This window comes from Erythrolamprus reginae, chromosome 1 (assembly GCF_031021105.1).
Source record: "Erythrolamprus reginae isolate rEryReg1 chromosome 1, rEryReg1.hap1, whole genome shotgun sequence".
NCBI lineage: Eukaryota > Metazoa > Chordata > Lepidosauria > Squamata > Dipsadidae > Erythrolamprus > Erythrolamprus reginae.
In genome coordinates, this window is record NC_091950.1 from 145,645,331 (window position 1) to 145,651,330 (window position 6,000).

Here is a 6,000-nt window from a genome sequence, read left to right on the forward strand (position 1 = left end):
ACCTTCTATGGGGCCAGCACCAGGACAGAACAATACCTATTCTCTTAAGCTTAACCCATAGAAAGATAGATTGCCTCTTCTCACGAACCATTTTCTACTTATGAACCCTCGCTTCTCTCTTGGCTGCTGCTGGTTCGAGCAGCTCAGAGGGATAGCGAGAGGGGAAGCGGGGGGAAGCGGTGGCGGGCGAACAGGGGGGGGAGGGACAGCGAGAGGTGGACTCAGAGCTCAAGAGAGGGAAAGGTGTGATGGAGATGATCAGAGTAGGGTGGACAAAAACGGGAGGCAAGGACTCATGGAGCTCAAGAGAGGAGAAAGGCGTGGTGGAAAGGATCAGAATGGGGTGGACAAAAACGGGAGGCAAAGACTCATGGAGCTCAAGAGAGGAGAAAGGCGTGGTGGAAAGGATCAGAATGGGGTGGACAAAAATAGGAGGCAAGGACTCATGGAGCTCAAGAGAGGAGAAAGGCGTGGTGGAAAGGATCAGAATGGAGTGGACAAAAACGGGAGGCAAGGACTCATGGAGCTCAAGAGAGGAGAAAGGCGTGGTGGAAAGGATCAGAATGGGGTGGACAAAAATGGGAAGCAAGGACTCATGGAGCTCGAGAGGAGAAAGGCGTGGTGGAAAGGATCAGAATGGGTGGACAAAAACGGGAGGCAAAGACTCATGGAGCTCAAGAGAGGAGAAAGGCGTGGTGGAAAGGATCAGAATGGGGTGGACAAAAATAGGAGACAAGGACTCATGGAGCTCAAGAGAGGCTCTTTTCGCCTTGCTTCGTTGGGACTGCCACCGCTTGCCACCTCTTGCTGTTCCTTCCTCCACCTCCGCTTCGTCCGACCGCAGCGGCTTTTTTTTTTTAAGCCTTAAAGTTTTGGATTTTCCTAATGGTTTTGCACACATTATTTGCTTTTACATTGATTCTTATGGAGAAAATTGCTTCTACTTAAGAACATTTCTACTTAAGAACCTGGTAACGGAATGAATTAAGTTCGTAAGTAGAGCTATCACTGTATTTCCAAACATAGAATAATGTTCTTATCCTATAAGTAATTCTCTCTATATATTTATGCATAAAAAAGGGGGCCCCAACCCCCAACCATGGCTCAGTACTGGGCCATGGCCTGTTTGGAACTGGGCTGTGCAAGAGGCAAGCCATTGCACACATGTACATGTGCAGATCCATTCATGCGAGCAGTTGCCTGGCACGCATATGCATGCATGTACATGTGTGCCAGCCCGCCAATCTCACAGCCCAGTTCCCCTCTTCCTCCCCCACTGGGCCACAAGGGGAGGCCCCATTGCTATAAAGAGCAAGTCTAGCTTTTGCAGGCTGGCTCAATTGTTCTCCATTAAAATTAAAACCAGTAAATCTGCCATCATCATTTTGGGAGTAAATAAAGTAATACAATATGGACACCATAAGCCATGCTTCTGACATACTGTAGAATACAGTGAATAGCAGTAAGTCTTAATTCTTGAATCAGTCCCTTCTAATGCTGAACTGAGCGATTTCCGGAGTTTTCACGCATTCTGGAATACCAAGAGAAGAAAAGTAAGCCAAATCTATTCACAGATTTTGATTTGCTGCCAGAAACATTTCTCTTAAGCACCAAGTGCAAAACGTAAGAACAAGCGCCTAATGGTTTTAAGCAAAAGGTCAGGTCCTAAAGGGCCTCCTTTTAAGTTAAAAAAAATAAACCCATTACTCTCATTAGCAATTCCACTTTCTCCAACCTTCCAGGAACTGAGATCAATACAGTTTTTAAGATAAAATTATCACTAAGCAATATGGATGGTTAGGAAGTTTTATCTGAAACAATATGTGAACCTGCCTAAGATGCTGCTAGTCTTCTAAGGCTCAGACACAATGGACTTAGCTGGTTTCGCTTACCTTTATTTTAGCACAAAGAAGCATACAGGTAATCCTCACTTAATGACCATTGACTTAATGACCATTCACTTATGACGGAACCAAAAGAAGTTACTTACAATTCATCCTCAAAGTTATGAATGCTGTACATAGCCACACCTCATAATCATATTATTGAATTTCAGATGCTTGATACATGGCTCTCATTTATGACCAGTTGCTCCATCCCACAGTCAGGTGACTACAATTTGCAAGGTTTTTTTTGTTTTTTTTGCTGGTTTCTGGTTCTGGCAAAAAACATCCACTTGTGAAAATGGATTTGCTAAATGACCACAATTGTAAAAACGGTCATAAATCCAAGTCAGGTCACAAGACGACTCGCTTAATGACCACAATGACTTACAATCAAAACTCCAGGCTCAAATGTGGTAATTAAAAGAGGACAACCAATAAGCTGAATGCTCGCAACAAAAATTAGAATAATCTTTCTTTAGCAATTATTACCTGTGCTTACTATCTTACCTGACAAAAATAATAAGGAAATCTTAATTTCACAACAAACCTCAAAATACATTCAAATGTATGTATGGTCTTTTAGGTTGTGTGATTGTTTTCTTCTTATAACAAGGGTTTTAAATTGTTTTTTAACATTAGATTTGTACATGGTGTATTGCTGTTATGAATTGTGTGTTGTGAGAGGGGCGGCATCCAAATCTAATAAATTATTATTATTATTATTATTAAATAGTTTTTGCACATTTCAGTAATCCAGATAGCAGATTATCAACACCACTAGTTTAGGTCAAATTGTAATTAAGTATGTAACCAGAATTGTGTTACAAGATCTATTATACTTCCCAAAGTGACAAGTCTTATAATTTATTTCCAGTGTCTGGCAATTATAGAGCTATCCCTTACATTGACCTACCATGCCAACTGGCCTTGAGTGTCAGATATTCTATGCTCACAAATAGCTTGGCAAAATGACCGGTTTTAATTTTAATCTTGCTGTTAAATACCAGTACCTAGTTGCCTCATTGGGCAGGAAAAAGGTAATCACGCATCATCATTAAAATCTTTGGCAAGCAGCAGTCATCCAATCCACATCAGAGAAGTTTGCTAATGCAAATTGCAGTAAGGGCAGATACCACTATCAGGATCAGTGCAGTCTTTCCAAAAGGACCAATATCCATAGAGCGGAATGCATTCCGGAACCCATTAGCAGACACCAGGTCCCTTTCTAATTTTACCTATGGGGAACCAAAGCTTACATTTGCCGATAGCAGCTTAAGGTAATTTGCATTCAGAAAACGGTTCAGTGGCTAAAGATTTATGGGCCCTGACTAAGTTCCTTAAAGATGAAACTTCAGTTTAATTAGTCTCAGATCAGCTCTCCCTACCTAATTTCACAGTGAAATCCTAATTGAAATAGGCCATATACCACAGGCTGGCACCATCAACGAACCTCAGAAGGAAGCCTGGCTGAATCAAATACAGACCCTCGCCCCCCCCAAAAAAATATTGATGTGCATCTTTCCCAATGAAATTAATGAGGGTCCTATTGATAAAGGGAATCCAAGCAAACAAGTACCACAATGCCAACTTTTCCCCCCCAGCAGTTTCATTTACTTTATATACGATGTGCCAATACAAAAGATAACAATACAAACTCTGGCCCTGGGCTCAGGTTGCTGCTGTTGAATGCCAGGTCGGTGGTTAATAAAGCTCTCCTCATCCGGGATTTGATCCTGGATGAGGAGGCCGACCTGGCATGTATTACTGAAACCTGGCTGGGCCCGGAGGGAGGTGTTCCTCTCTCTGAAATTTGCCCAGCCGGGTTTCAGATATGGCATCAACCGCGACCCCAGGGGAGGGGGGGAGGAGTGGCTATTGTAGCCAGGGAGAGCCTTTGCCTGCGTAGACTCATTGCTCCGGAAATAGCGGGTTGCGAGTCTCTCTTGATGAAGTTGGACTTAGGAGTTCAGGTGGGCTTATTCCTCACGTACCTGCCTCCCAGCTGCGTGTCAAAAGCCCTGCCTGTGCTACTCGAGGAGGTAGCCGGGTTGGCGGTAGAGTTCCCCAGACTTATTGTCTCGGGGGACTTCAATCTGCCGTCACTCGGCGAAACCTCTGGGTTGGCACAGGAGTTCATGGCCACCATGACAGCCGTGGACCTGACTCAAGTAGTTCAGGGTCCGACTCACGAGGGAGGGCACGCACCTGACATGGTATTCCTTTCCGAGCAATTGAGTAATGGTCTGAGACTAAGGGGCTTAGAAGTGTTGCCTTTGTCATGGTCAGACCATTTCCTACTACGGCTTGACTTCCTGGCTCCAATCCTCCCCCGCAGGGAGGCGGAACCAATGAAGATGTTCCGCCCCAGGCGCCTGATGGACCCAGAGGGCTTTCAGACGGCGCTTGGGGTTATTCCAGAGGCACTCGTCCACAGTTCGGCGGAGTCTCTCGCGGAGGCCTGGAACAGGGCTGCAGCGGGGGCTCTTGACCGGATTGCGCCTTTGCGACCTCTCCATGGCGCTAGACCCCGTAGAGCCCCATGGTTCAACGAGGAGCTCCGGGAGTTGAAACGCCAAAAGAGACGTCTAGAGAAGCGATGGAGGAAGAGTAGGTCTGAATCCGATCGAACACTTGTAAGAGCTTTTATTAAGACTTACAAAGTGGCGCTCAAGGCGGCAAGATGCGCGTACCATGCCGCCTTGATTGCATCAGCGGAATCCCGCCCGGCCGCTCTGTTTAGGGTGACCCGCTCCCTTCTTAACCAGGGGGGAGTTGGGGAGCCCTTGCAGAGTAGTGCCGAGGAGTTTAACACGTTTTTCGCTGATAAAGTCGCTCAGATCCGGGCCGACCTCGACTCCAATTGTAAAACAGAGTCGACTGACAACGAGTCAGTCGAGGTGACTGGGGCACGTACTTGTCCACCTGTCTGGGAAGAGTTTGATCTGGTGACACCTGATGAAGTGGACAAGGCCATTGGAGCTGTGAGTTCCGCCACCTGTTTACTGGATCCGTGTCCCTCCTGGTTGGTTTCGGCCAGCAGGGAGGTGACACGGAGCTGGGCCCAGGAGATTACCAACGCTTCCTTGGGGAGGGGAGTTTTTCCATCACTCTATAAAGAAGCGCTTGTGCGCCCCCTCCTCAAGAGGCCCTCCCTGGACCCAGCCGTACTTAACAACTATCGTCCAGTCTCCAACCTTCCCTTTATGGGGAAGGTTGTCGAGAAGGTGGTGGCACTCCAGCTCCAGCGGTCCTTGGAAGAAGCCGATTATCTAGGTCCCCAGCAGTCGGGTTTCAGGGCCGGTTACGGCACGGAAACCGCTTTGGTCGCGTTGATGGATGATCTCTGGCGGGCCCGGGACAGGGGTTTATCCTCTGTCCTGGTGCTCCTTGACCTCTCAGCGGCTTTCGATACCATCGACCATGGTATCCTTCTGCACCGGCTGGAGGGGTTGGGAGTGGGAGGCACTGTCCTTCAGTGGTTCTCTTCCTACCTCTCTGGCCGGTCGCAGTCGGTGTTAGTGGGGGGCCAGAGGTCGACTCCTAGGTTTCTCCCTTGTGGGGTACCTCAGGGGTCGGTCCTCTCCCCCCTGCTATTCAACATCTACATGAAACCGCTGGGCGAGATCATCCAAGGACATGGGGTGAGGTATCATCAATATGCGGATGATACCCAGCTTTACATCTCCACCCCATGCCCAGTCAACGAAGCGGTGGAAGTGATGTGCCGGTGCCTGGAGGCTGTTGGGGCCTGGATGGGTGTCAACAGACTCAAGCTCAACCCGGATAAGACGGAGTGGCTGTGGGTTCTGCCTCCCAAGGACAATCCCATCTGTCCGTCCATCACCCTGGGGGGGGAATTATTGACCCCCTCGGAGAGGGTCCGCAACTTGGGCGTCCTCCTCGATCCACAGCTCACATTAGAACAACATCTTTCAGCTGTGGCGAGGGGGGCGTTTGCCCAGGTTCGCCTGGTGCACCAGTTGCGGCCCTATCTGGACCGGGACTCATTGCTCACAGTCACTCATGCCCTCATCACCTCGAGGTTCGACTACTGTAATGCTCTCTACATGGGGCTACCTTTGAAAAGTGTTCGGAAACTTCAGATCGTGCAAAA